The sequence below is a fragment of the Mesocricetus auratus genome, unplaced genomic scaffold (assembly GCF_017639785.1).
Source record: "Mesocricetus auratus isolate SY011 unplaced genomic scaffold, BCM_Maur_2.0 Super-Scaffold_100029, whole genome shotgun sequence".
NCBI classification, from domain to species: Eukaryota; Metazoa; Chordata; class Mammalia; order Rodentia; family Cricetidae; genus Mesocricetus; species Mesocricetus auratus.
Genome location: NW_024429210.1, coordinates 12,634,578 through 12,648,525, shown reverse-complemented (window position 1 = coordinate 12,648,525; position 13,948 = coordinate 12,634,578). Strand labels below are relative to the sequence as shown.

General features: G+C 48.2%; 1 protein-coding gene across 2 annotated transcripts in view; it reads left to right on the top strand.

The window, feature by feature from the left end:
- Positions 1–13,948, top strand: part of B3gnt2 (UDP-GlcNAc:betaGal beta-1,3-N-acetylglucosaminyltransferase 2) — a 192,922-nt gene that overhangs the window by 31,260 nt on the left and 147,714 nt on the right. Inside the window, exon 1 of one of the 2 annotated variants that reach the window (XR_005871758.1) lies at positions 1,808–2,094. The exons of the other annotated variant lie outside the window; for it this stretch is intronic. The gene's annotated coding sequence lies outside the window, so the exon portion shown is untranslated. Of the gene's footprint in view, positions 1–1,807; positions 2,095–13,948 lie in introns of those variants that run through there. 2 annotated transcript variants of the gene reach the window in all.

Sequence of the window (13,948 nt, the reverse complement as noted above, 5' to 3'; positions counted from 1 at the left end):
TCCTCTGCAAGATCAACAAATGTTCTTAACCTTTGAGTCATCACTCCAGCAGCAAGTGCTCTTTAAAAAATATTTTTAAAATTATTTTATGTGCATTGGTGTTTTGCCTGTATGTATGTCTTTATGAGAGTGCCAGATTCCCTGGAAATGGAGTTACAGACAGTTGTGAGCCGCCATGTGGGTGCTGGGAATTGAACCCAGGTCCTCTGGAAGAGCAACCAGTGCCTTAACTACTGAGCCACCTCTCTAGCCGCAGTAAATGCTCTTAACAGCTGAGCCATCTATATGTAGCCCCTACAATTTTTAAGAAATGTGTGTGTGTGTGTGCACGCACGAACATGCGTGCACTGTTGGCTGAGTGTATGTGTGTGTACCACATGCTGTTGGAGCCCAAGTAGGCCAGAGGAGGTGTCAGACCCCTGGAACTGGAGTCGCAGTTGTGAGCTGACATAAGATGCTCGGACTTGGACCCCGACCTTTGCAAGAGCACAAAGTATTCCTAACTGCCAAGCCGTCTCTCCAGCCACCCCTAAATTTTTTTTATTTTAAGTTAATTTTTTGGCACAGAGAAGTTTTAAAAACAGTACAGAGCATCTGTGAACCGCTGTGCAGTTTTGCTACTGAGCGGAATCAACAGTAAGCAGCCAGCGACGGTGTCAGCATTGCAGAGGTCCCTTGCTTGTGTGGCAGACGTCCTTGGGTTTGACCGCGTCTCACTGAGGACCTTTTGAGGTCGCCTCAGCACCTTATTTAAGGCCCCATGTTACACAGATAGCCCTGTTTTCTCCTTGGTCTCCCATCTGTTTCCCAGTCTTTACTCGTCTTTCGTGACTGATGGTTTTGGCCAGTACTGGTTATTCATAGACTGTTCCTTGGTGTGGGCGTGTCTGTGGTCTTCTCATGGTAAGAGTGGGTTAGGTGTTGTGGACAAGAATACTGGAGCCATGCCAATGTGTCACATGGGGATTCATGATGTCATATGTCCCCATTGCCGACAGTACTGGGTACTTGTAATTAGGACCTATGAGGGATGTTTGTCCATAAATATGCAGATAAATAAAGGTGTCAGTGTGTATAGCGCCCAGAGCCTGGCAAGTGGCAGCTGCTCAGCGTTGGACTAGCTCTTGCTTCCGTGTCAGCATTGCCTGCCCTCACCCTGACCCACACATCTGTGCGTGTCAAGGATACCAGCCTTGAGAAGGGCACGGAGAGACTGGACATGGTGGCAGGGACCTGTAACACAGCACTCAGGAGGCAGAGGCAGGAAGATTGCCGCCAGGCCAAGCCCAGCCAGGTGTGACTGCATAGCGAGACCCCATTTCAGGAAGCCAACAGCAGAACACAGAGGAGCTCAAAGCAGGATGGCGAGGCAGATGACTCTCCTGCGAAGGAGAAGATGCCTCCTGGGGAGGGTGGCGGTGGTGGCCCACATCCCTGGAGGTCTGGACAAGACCCTGCTGGACAGGACGGAGGGAAAAACCCACATAATTGAGCCCCTGTGGCAGGAGTAAGTCCCAGCTGGCTAGGGCAGAGTTGCTGCAAAAGTAGCCTTCAGGAGGAGGGCCGAGTTGGGTGGAGACAGCCCCGAAGCCTGTGGGAAGCTGGCCCTTCCTAGGTTGGGCAGTCTTGGCTTGCTTTCAGAGGGTGGGTGTCAGAGGCAGAGTCCCTCCGTGCTGCCTCAGCAGCAGGCAGGCAAGCACAGCCGCTTTGGCTCCTCAGGAGGCCCCCGTGCCAGGACACCACTTTATTTACAGGACGGCTCTTCTTGGCAGCTTTCTCCACCTCCTGGGCTCTTCCCCTTCTTCGGAGCATTTGGCTCTATTTTTACCCAGAGATGGGATGATTCTCATGTTTGAAAATAGCTGCCATGGAGCGGGTTGTTGTGGCTGCTGCTGTGGCCTTCCAGGCATCGGTCTTCATTCTTCTCCCGGAGACAGATGTGCCTCGGGCCTTGGCGGTGGGGGAGTGGAAGGAATGGCAAGCCCCCGCCTGCCTGGCCCAGGGCCCGTGGCAGCAAAACTCTTCCTTCCGTGACTAACGGGGATATTGGAGTTACTGGCCATCTCTCTTAGGACGTCCAGGAAGCTTATGGAGGTGAGAGCAAGGGCTGTGTGTCTGTGCAAGAGGAAAGAGGAGGCAGTAAGCACAGGTTTTGTCCTGGCTTCCAGCATGTGAGCTTCTGTGGTGCTTTGAAAGAAAATGCCCCCCAGAGGCTCATAGGGAGTGGCACTATGGGGAGGTGTGGCCTTGTTGGAGGAAGTGTGTCGCTTTGAGGTCTTAGATGCTCAAGCAGAGCAGTGCATCTCCAGTCTCTTCCTGCTGCCTGCAAATCAAGGTGTAGAGTAGAACTCTCAGCGCACCGTGTTTGCCTGCACACCACCATGCTTCCCGCCACGATGGTAACAGACTGCATCTCTGAACTGCAAGCCAGCCCCAATTAAATGGTTTCCTTTATAAGAGTTGCCATAGTTTTATGGTGTCTCTTCACAGCAATAGAAACCTGAAGACAGCTTCCCTTTCCCTGTTTTGGCTTGAGCTAGCTGGAAGTAGATGGCTCTTGGTTATGACTGAGACCCTTCCCGAGATCTAAATCTAACTGCAGGTGCTCCAGATTCCTACCTCAAGATACCCAAGCTCAGGTCAGCTCTGTGGTCTTGCTCCTAGTAGACATCTGGAAAGGGGCATGAATGTCCATTTGTTTTCTCTGGAGATGTCTGGTCCAGCCTCACCAGATTTTAGATGCTATGACCACCATACAATGCTAGCTTTACAATTTGCGGAGTGAGTTTAGCTGGGAACTCGGCTTCAGCTCCACTCCTCCCTCTCCAGGCCCCGCCCTCAGAAAGCCCACCAAGTGGCCACTCCTCCCCAAGCTCAAGACCACACCTACAGAGTATTTAAGCCTGACCTCCGCGAGACTTCCCTCGTGCTCCCCCTCATCACCCAGGGTGCTTTGCTCAGATTAACCCTGATTTTAGTAATTCGGTTTGACCTGGTTTATTGCATCAGCAGAGAAACCACCACCAGGGATTCAAAATACTTAGCAGAATTCAAGGGTTCCGTGGCTTTCGGAGGGAAGCCTGAGAGCATGCAGCGGTTTCCCTGTGGGGATTCCCTGGGAAGACAATGTAGAAAGCTGTGAACAAAGGAAGTTCTAGATGCCAAGTTTGTGGAACATCTGCCAGGAACAACCACAAGTAGAGGCCGCCATGTAGGTACGAATGGTAAAGCCGTAGGGCTGGAGTCACCCGTGTGCCCTGAAGGCTGGGCACAGTCACAGGGCTTGAGTTCTGCCCCTTCTGACTTTGCATTCTTTTGGTCTGGGCCTTCCTTGGTATTCTACTCTCCATTTTGGAATGGGAATGTTTATACTGTATTTTTAAAAAATTCTCTCATATATTACATCCTGACTGCAGTTTCCCCTCCCTTCCCTCTCCCAGTCTTCTCCCATCCCCTACTCCCCTTTCCCTCAAAGCCAACCTCCTCCATCTCCTCTCAGAAAAGAGCAGGCCTCCCAGGAATAGCACCCAAATATAGCATAATACGCCACAGTAAGACCAGGTGTTGTTAAAATGTCTAAGTTTACCCAGGAACGAGGCACGAACTGTGAGTCAACGGTCCCACATGGAAAGGAAGGGGGAGGGAGGGAAGGAGGGAGAGGAGAGAGAGAGAGAGAGAGAGAGAGAGAGAGAGAGAGAGAGAGAGAGAGAGAGAGAGAGAGAGAGAGAGAGAGAGAGAGAGAGATTGAGAGCGCAAAGGGGGTGGCCATGGAGCTTATAAAGGGGGAGTTGCACATGCGCACTGAGTCCCGTCACTGTGTGCCCCCACCGATCAGGGAGTGGGGTTAGTATAATGCTGGAGTCCTTACAATTCCCTCGCCTTATGATAATTAAAAATGTGGTTGTTGGGCGTGAAGGGAAAAGTCAGACAAGTGAAGGAGAGTAGAGGCCGCATTTCTAAATGTGAATCACTGGCAGAATGTGGGTGCCAAAAAGCAGGCACATGGTTTGATATGGGGGGGCAGCTTCCATGAGAGATGAAGCCCAAAAAGGCGAAATCCGAGTCAGGGCACCATATGTTGTTATTTATGGAACCAGGACCAGTGCGATGGATGGAGCACAAGTCACGGAGAGCATATTAACCATAGTTTATTATAGGGAGACCAAAAGGGGGGAGGAGGGAGACAGACATGACAGAGAGAGGAAGATGAGAGGGAAGAGAGGATGAGAGAGCAGAAGATGAGAGAGAAGAGAGAGGATGAGAGAGAAAATGATGAGAGTAAGAGAGAGCGTAAGTGGGAGGAGTCTGTCCTTTAAAGGGGTCCTTTGCACCCGCGTGCAGACTGGTTCTCATGGAACTCGGGGCTGGCCAGAGTGCTGCCTGAGTGCATCCTGCCAGGTAGCAGGGCAGGCCAGTGTAATGCCTGAACTTTTCACCAGTACATTCCATCATCTCAAGACTGGATGAGGCAACCCAGTAGGAGGAAAATATTGTGGGATATTTGTACAATGTGAAGGTGCATTGCTGTGATTGGTGCAATAAAAAGCTGAATGGCCAATAGTGAGGCAGGAGAGATAGGCGGAACTTCCGGGCAGAATGGCAGAGGATAATGGAGGGGCACGGGGATGCTGTGCAGATGCAGAAAGAGTTGGACCCACAGAATGGGGGAGAGCTGAAGGACATGTGGTGGAACATAGATTAATAAAAATATGAGTAAATTAAGTTTTTGTTTTTCAAGACAGGGTTTCTCTGTGTAATAGCCCTGGCTGTCCTGGAACTCACTCTATAGAGCAGGCTGGCCTCGAACTCACAAGATCTGCCTGCCTCTGCCTCCTGAGTGCTGGGATTAAAGGTGGGCACCATTACCACCCAGCTTAATTTAAGTTTTAAGAGTTAGTGGGACAAGCCCAAGCTAAGGCTAAGCTTTCATAATTAATAAGTCTCTGTGTGGTTATTGCAGGCTGAGAAAAAGCTTGCTGCATTTGGTGTGCAGCTGAACACAGAGCTCACTGCTCATGGGATACAGGTGATCCTGGACCTCAAAATTCTGTATCCAGAACAACTTCAAAACTGCTCACTGAGATGGTCCAGCCTCACAGACTATCCAGCCAGGACTTCAGATGAGCCCTACACTTTCCAGTCACACCAAACTGGACAAGAGCTAGTTCCCCCAGGACTTGACCATTATCCCAATTGTCTCAGGATCCCCTAAAGATGTGGTCACCCTCAGACAACAAGAAGTAGTCTAGAGAACATGATGCCCACATTCCCAAGAGGTGGGGTGTGTGGTTTCTGATCATTTGGTGGGCTATGGATGTTTGTTTTTGTTTAGGGGGTTGGTTACAAGTTGTTATTTCTCATGGACACGAAAAAAGCAGAACAAAGGAGATTCAGGGATTTCTTTCGGGGAAAAAGCAGGGGGATGTAGTTTAGAAATGATAAGATAAAGGGGTAGGTTATTGAATCTACTTTTAAACTAAAAAAGCAACTACTAGTCTTACATATTTTACATTGGTATGGATTTTTGTATATTGATACAAATTTAAGGTTATTTTTGTTATACTGTATATATGTTTCTACTCTTGTTTAAAGTAAGTACCTCATTTAACAAAAGGAAACAAAAGAAGGTGACTGCCAACTTTGGCAAGACAAGTTAGCACAGTCCTTCAGAATTCCTGCTTCACAGAAAAGTCTGTCGGATGGATATTCTAGGCCTGTAGACTAACAATGGATGTCCCAACTTTGCAGAGGAACCTTGGGTGACTGTTTGGGCAGCCAGCTGTCTCTATCATTTCTGTAGTTTTGGAAGTTGCTTGCTCTGAACTTCCTGTTTACTCAGGTAATATAATATCCTCCTTGGGTCTCTGATGGGGTTGAAGATTAGATAGTTATAGTTACAGCTTTCTGTAGTTTTGATAGAAAGTAAATCAGGTACAAAACTTGGAGTCACCAAGATAGGCTGGATAGTGGAGTATTTTCTTGGAATTACATTGTAAATGTATTTCTTACTTGATAATTGTTTTTATTGTATATAGTTTTACTGTGCTAGAATTAAAACCTTCCTTTTTATTTAGAAAAAATGGGAGAAATGTTGTGGGATATCCATACAATGTGAAGAGGTATTGTTGTAATTGGTGTAATAAAAAATTGAACAGCCAATAGCCAGGTAGGAGAGATAGGCGGGACTTCTGGCCAGAGAAAGGAAGAGAATAATTGAGGTGTGCAAGGATGTTTTGGAAATGTGGAATGAGTCAGACACACAGAATGGAAGAGAGGTAAAAGCCACATGGTAGGGAATAGAATAATAATAATAATAATAATAATAATAAAGGGTTAATTTAAGACATAAGAGCTTGTGGGATGAGCCTAAGCCAAGGCCGAGGTTTCATAACTAAGTTTCCTTGTGACTATTTGCTGGCTACAGAATGCCAGCAGACCAAAATACTACAGAAAAGGAGCCCCTCAAGCAGGCAAAAGAGTCAGAGACGCCCCTGCCCAACTGTTAGGAGCCCCACAGGAGCACGAAGCTACTCAGTCACAACATGCATCCAGAAAACCTAGGTCTGACACCTACAGGCTCCCTGATTTCTGGTGAGTCCCCAAGAGTCCCAGTCAGTTGTTTCTGTGGGCCACGTTCTCATGGTGTCCCTGTTCCATCTGGTTCCTCTGATCCTTCCCCCTCTTTTGCAGGACCCCAGAGCTCTCGGTGTTGGCTGTGGGACTCTGCACCTGCTCCCCTCAGTTGCTGGGTGAGGTCTCTGGTCCCTTGATGATGGCTTTGCTAGGCTCTCTGGACATTCTGCAGGCCGGACAAGCTGTAGGTCAAAGGTTCTATGGCTGGGTTAGTGTCCCCAGCCCTCCACTCGAGGCCCTGCTTGGTTACAGAAGAAGGCTGGGTCAGGCTCTGTGTCCCCCATCACTAGGAGTCTTTGCTAGGGTTTCCACCCCATATTGGCACGCCTCCAATTCCAGTCATTTCTTCCAGTATTTTCTCTCCCCCCCCACCTGGTCTCCCCTGTCTTAACCCCACCCACCCTCAAAATCGATTCTATTTCTCCTCCCCAGGGAGATCCTTGCATCACCCCCCTGAGCCCTCCTTAGCTTCCCTGGGTCAATATCCACTTATAAGTGAGTACATACCATGTATGTCTTTCTGGGGCTGGGTTACCTCACTCAGGATGATCTTTTCTCATTCCATCCATTTGTCTGAAAATTTCATGATGTTTTTTTAAACAGCTGAGTAATACTCCATTGTGTTAATGCACCACATTTTCTTTATTCATTCTTCAGTTGAGGGACATCTAGATTGTTTCCAGTTTCTGACTATTGTGAATAAAGCTACTATGAGCACAGCTGAGTAAGTGTCCTGGTGGTAGGGTGGCGTGTCCTTTGGGTATGTGCCCAGGACTGGTATAGCTGGGGCTAGAGGAAGGACAATTCCCAAGTTTCTGAGAAACTTCCATATTGATTTCCAAAGTGTCTGCACAAGTTTGCACTCCCACTAGCAATGGAGGAGTGTTCCCCTTGCTCCACATCCTCACCAGCATGAGCTGTCACTTGTGTTTTTAATCTTAGCCATTCTGACAGCTGTAAGATGGAATTTCAAAGTCGTTTTTGTACAGTGTATATCTTGAAAGTTTGGTAAATGGCCTTTGATTTCTATGGAAGTTCAGGTAATAGTCTGCCTTGAGTCTCAGAGGTCACTTTGATTTTGGACTTTTTAACAATGCTGGGACTTTTAAAACTATGGAAAATGAATGTGTTTTTCAATGTGAGACAGATATGGGCTTTGGGGGGTCCTGGGGAAGAATGTTATAGTTTAAGGAGATGTATTTGCTTGTCAAGCTGGTAAGGGGTGGGTTTGGAATGGTTAATCTCCATTATCAGTTTAACTGGTGTTGGAAGGGTCTTGGAGTGCTGGAAATAATTGTAAGGGGTGTTTCCAGAAATTACTTATAGGGGGCTGGATGTGGATGGCATCATTTGGTAAGTTGGGATCACAGATAAACTAAAAGGGGAAAAAGTAGAAAACCAGCCAATATGCCTAGAGAGAAAGCCTGGTAGTTTAAAGTACTTATGATTTTTGCAGAGGATCTGGATTCAATTCCAGCACCCACATGGCAGCTCACAACTGCCTATAACTCTAGTTCCAGGAGATCTGATGCTGCCTTCTTGTCTCTGTGGGCATCTGCACACATGCATAGTACATATAAACTCATGCAGCACACATACACATATAAACAAAAATAAATCTGAGACAGAGAGACACACACAGATACAGAGAGAGACACAAATACAGAGAGAGACAGAGAGAGAGAGAGAGAGAGAGAGAGCCACCAATACAGCAAGCCCCTCTGGGTGGGTCCTGGCTGCCATTCTCTCCCTTACATTGTTTCTGTGACATATTTTATCAGAGCAATAAAAAACTAACAAGTTTCATCTCAATAAATTTGTTCAAAATTTCATTAAACCTAAAGAAATAAAATTGTGCATGGGTTCCAATCCCAAGTCCCTTATCTTGTGATAAGGGTATCACACTGATTAAGTTAGACTGCTGTTCTTATTCCAGGACACTCTGGTGAGCTTCTGGCCATCAGAATGTGCTTTTATTGTTCCTCCTAGGGTGGGATGAACTTTCCCTGACCTTCCAAGTACTAGTGACAAGACAAAGGCCAAAAGTCTCTCTAATACTAAAACTGCAGCATTCTGGTTCCATGACACCGTGAGCTCCCCTGCTTGCTCATTAGATGGTTGCTTGAAACCAGGGATGCTGTTTGGGATGCAAGAGTAATTTACTGGACATAGTAGCTTCCTATTGTAACAGTTTAATTTTCTCAAGGTTTTTCATAATATTATGTAACAACTTGAGTTTAGTTTGCTCTCCCCCAGGTTTTATGTGAGAGTATATAGGAAGCCCCACAAGAGCAGAGAAGTTGTCTCTTGCTAGAGATCAGTCCACAATGAGTGAGCTCAGCTCGCAATTGCAGAATGAACAAGCAGTTCATTGCTGAAGGAAAATGTGAGTTCAATAGATGATGGATAAAAACTCCCACGGTGTTTCACAAGATGTTGTACTGCACACAGATCCCGATTCAATTTGAATCTAGTATTTATTCTTGATGTTTCAGGAGACAGTGAAGTCCCACAAGGGCAGGGTTGTGCTGCCTCTTGAGACTGACTCCATTGTAAGTGGTCAATAGTTGGTCACCGAAGGAAGTCAGTGGGCATGGTGCTATTTGTTGAGGAAGTCAGAAGGCCTCAAGAGAGGGAGGAAGAAAAATCAGGGACATGTTTGGGACAGTTGCTCACTGTTATATCCTTTCTGTCTGTCCTACCCATTGCCTCGTGTGAGGGTCTTGCCAGTAGCCTGATGATTAGCTGTGGATACTGGTCCCTTACCTCAAGAGTTTCAAGCAGCTTTTCTCTGGATTCCAAGCTTGAGCTGCCTCTCTCTTTGTTTTGGTGCCTGTCCTGTGTTTCATGATTCATTCTGAGACCCAACTCCCAGCATGAACCACTGGATTCCCATCTGGCATTTGTTCCTTCTTGCAAATGAAGGGAGTTGAAATTATTGTCCAACTCAGCTTGTTCCTAGGACTTTCTGGGACTACACTATGTCAGAAGCACAGATGAGCACCATTGTCTTCCCTTAGTATCTGATTTTATTTAACAATGAATTCACGAGATATGTTAGTGTCATTGGCGGCAATTGCCAGCTAGTCCTTTTGGTCTCGACAGTCCTGGCCGAGGAGCACATAGGTTCTTCATTCCAATCTTAATTACTGATATTAGCATATATCATACAGTAAGTATATCTCAGTATATGTATACATGTAGGTGCAGACCACAGAGGGTTAAGAGCCTGCAGCAGAGTTCTAGGAGTTTCAGAAGTCTTGACAGAGATGCAGAGAGGGTCTTCTGGGGTGAAATAAACAAACCCAGAAGAGCCTACAGTTAGACTCAGTGCCAGGTTTTTGCCCCCCTCATCCATGGATTTGGCAGCAGACTAGGTTGTCTTCATATTCCCAGTGATCCTCAGCAGTTTTGACCTCTCACACAGAGGCATGAAGGTCTGTCCTCAGACAGTCGCCTCACCATAGCCTGTCCCGTCTCTTCACCTCTGCCTAACACTCAGGCCACTCACTCACCTGCTCCGACCATTCCCATGCCCCTCACACCAGATGTGGAGCTTTTCCTGTGGTTTGACCATGCTCTTGCCTACCCCTCACCTGGGAGTCTTCCCCCACATCTGTAGAGACCCTCCCTACGGCATTTGTCTTTATGGGCAATACTGACGTAGCATAAAATTCAAAATAAACCACGATGGAAATGTCAACAGCAAACTGGACAAGTGGGGTCTGTGAAAGTCACAGTAACAAGCCACTGCGACCCTTGGTAGTCCCCAAAGATGCCCAGCTCCTAGGTCGAGGAACTTGATGGTGACCCCAGGTTTGCGAAAACACTAACAACACGCACCACTTTACCAGTGACGGACTGGGAAGCTGAAAGACCACCTGATCGAATATTCGAGAAGACAGACTGCAAGTTATTCTTTGTTACAGAATTGTTGGTGAGCTCTGGCTTCCGGTGAGAAACCCTGGCTTGACATACAGTGGAGAGTGATCCGGGCAAATCCTGGGCGCCAACCCCTCTACCTTCCGCACACAGATGGGCACGTGCACTCATAGGGACACGTGTGCCTTCGCCTCTCCTGGCAGACTGGAATGACAGGCAGGTCCCCATCTCCACGCCCTCCAGCATGGGCCTGAAAAGGGCACTTGGAAGCTGTCTTTGCTAAACGGTGTTGACTCCTCCTCACTTGGGCTCACGAGGTAACTAAAGCTAAATGAAAACCTGACAGTTCCGCCTCCAGTTCCGCCTCCTGCACTTTGGCTGAAGGCATAGGCATAAATTGCTCTTACTCCTGAACCACCTTGGATTCCAGAAGAAAAGAAACTCCGCAGACAGAATCCCCTGCAACCCCGGGGCCAGATGAGGGCACTTACCCATGAGGCCCTGCTGTACCCTGTAGCAGGGGTCACCCTCTCCTGAGAGCCACCTTGTTCTCACACAGAACTGCTGCAAGCACACAGCAGGGCAGGCGCCAACAGGACCACACCTGGACCAGGGCGCTGTGCTAGCGTGTCTCTGGCTCCATCCAGCTCAAGCCAGCACCCCAAGACAGGCTCCAGGCCACCCAGTGTGGCCACATTCAGTAAATACTTCTGCTTTTCACTATTCATCTTTTAGTTGGGGGTGTGTGTTTAACCACAGCTTTTGAGAGGTTGTCAGAGGCTGGGCTTTTGCCCTAACAACTCTTAGTTCTTCCTGGATCCCCTGGAAGGAAGGGGCCTTGCTCTGCTAGTAATTTTTTTTATTTTTCATTTTTAATTCTGCACACATGGGGGGCAGGTGTGAGTACAGGTGCCCACAGAGGCCGGGAGAGCAGGGATTAGATCCCCCGGAACCGGGAGTTGAAGTACAGGTGGTTGTGAGCCGCCCAACATTGGTGCTGGGAACTGAGCTGGGGTTCTCTGCTAGGACAGTAACCACTGTAACCACTGAGCCGTCTCTGGAGCAGCTCTGCCCGCTGTTTTTGAGACACAAATGGAAGGAGGAAATGGAAACTCAGAGCCAAACAAGGAGCACCTGCAGCATGGAGAACAGCCAGGGAGGACAGGAGCATGCGGGTGTACTGTGACATTCTGAGAAGTCCAAAGGGCTTGCTAAGGGCTGACTGTGGTCACTCAGTGGTATCGTTGCTGGGGAACACGGAGTCTCCTCTTTGCAGGTTCTTGGCCTCATAGATAAAAATAAAAACAGATGTAGAAGGAAACTTGTGGACAATGTTATTAGAATTTGAGACATACACACACCCCAGGTCAGGCCTTCTTGTGAGCTTCTGACAGGGCGGCTAGAGAAGTGAAAGTACACTTTTCTTAGAGGTCAGTCTCAGTGAGGGAAGTCTGCAGCCACCACTAGTGGTGAGTGTCCTTCAGGGAGTGAGAATATCTCTGTGTGTGCGCATGCACGTACGTACGTGTGTGTGTGTGTGTGTGTGTGTGTGTGTGTGTGTGTGTGTGTGTAGGAGAGTGTGTGTTGTGTGTGTGTGTTTGTGTGTGTGTATGTGTGCGTGTGCTTTGCACTCAGGCCTGTGGTGGGGGATAGGCTTTGGTTTGTGCTGGTATCTGAAAAACAGATAGGAAAAGAGAAAAACCAGGACTACAGAGATGGCCCAGTCAGTAAGAGGACCCAGGTTTGCTAGCCAGCACCCACGTAAAGAAGTGGGGTGTGATAGAATTTACCTACAGTCCCAGTACTAGGGAAGCAGAGACAGCAGGATCTTTTGGGCCAGGGACTTTGAGGCTCAGGGAGAGACTGCAAAGGGAAGAGTGATAAGGTAGGACATTGGATGGCGATGTCTGGGTTCCAGACGTGCGCATGGGGACTGAACTGCTGTCTCACACTCTGCTCAAGGGACAGAAAATGGCCATTATTCCATGCGCAGTGGTGCCTCACACCTTTAGTCCCAGCACTCAGGAGGCAGAGTCAGGCAGTCTCTGAGATCTAGGCCAGCCTGCTCTACAGAGTGAGTTCCAGGACAGCCAAAGCTACACAGGGAAACCATGTTTCAAAAAAATGTTTAAAAAGAAAATGGCTGTTATTTTAGGAGGCATGGACCTCGTGTGACCCCAAGGCTCCTAGTTCTGAATGAGACACAAAATGTCTGTGTTATATTCTTGATTTTGAGACGGGGGAGGGGGTGGGGGTTAGGTGTCGGGTCTTATTATGTAACCCTGACTGGCCTGGAACTCACTATGTAGATCAGGCTAGCCTCAAACTCAGAAGTATGCCTGTCTCTGCCTCCTAAACACTGACGTTAAAGGTGTGTGTCACTACACCTGGCAATTGAAACTAAAGTTTGCTGTTAAGTACTAATTTTCTCATTTAAACAAGTGATTTCTCTTCACTCCAGGTAATTCCTTGGACTGTCACATGACTTCCTGATAGATAGAGAGGGTATTGGCAGATCGAACAGGACTCTGTCCAGCTGGGCAAACCAGTTGAGTTCATCAGTATTAACTACAGGGCAAGAGCGCTTCAGGGCAGCTGACTGTCAGCAAGTCGGTCCCCGTGTGGCTGACTCACAGGCGTGTGTGTCACTGCCCTCACCCTGTAAACCTTCCACGTACTGTATGCTCCGCAGGCCAATCACCACACACACCCGAGGGCCGGAGGAGTCAGGACAGGACAGGAGCATCTGCCCCTCCCTCAGGAACGCTAACGGCCTCATTACCCACCACAGACTCAGTTATCTGCACTGCCCTGCTCATACCACTACCCAGATCGTCTGCCAGGAGGCTTCCTTAGGTCACTACAGCAGCTCTGCTGTAGGGTACAACGGGCAGATCTGAGCTGAGCACACGGCTCCTTACCCAGGCACCAGGAGAAGTCTGTGGGCTCGGTGAACACGAAGCGAGAGTGGGGACAGGGGACGCAGCTCTCCACTGTCACCCAAAGCAGCCTGAGTGCTCCCAGTCTTTTAGAGACCTCAACTTGGACCTGAGGTTTGTGGCTTTGGTTCAGAAAAGAATCTCAGGACTAGCCAGAGTGAAGGAGAGAAAGGGTTTAACAAAGATAGAAATATAGAAAGAGGGACACTCAGAAAGAAAACATGGGGGTGCTTCATTTCTTTACAACAGCCGTCTGTAGAATGTCTTCTAAGGGTGGCTAAGGAACCTAATTGGATGACAGGGTGGTTCCTGAGGGCCACCTGCCAGGGTGACAGTTGACAGCACTCTAGATATACCAGAAGGTAGATTTTGTTGTTTTTGTTTTTCGGGGCAGGGTCTCTCTGTGTAGCCCTGGCTGTCCTGGAGCTCACTTTGTAGACTAGGCTGGCCTTGAACTCACAGAGATCCCTCGGCCTCCGCTGGTAGATCTTGAC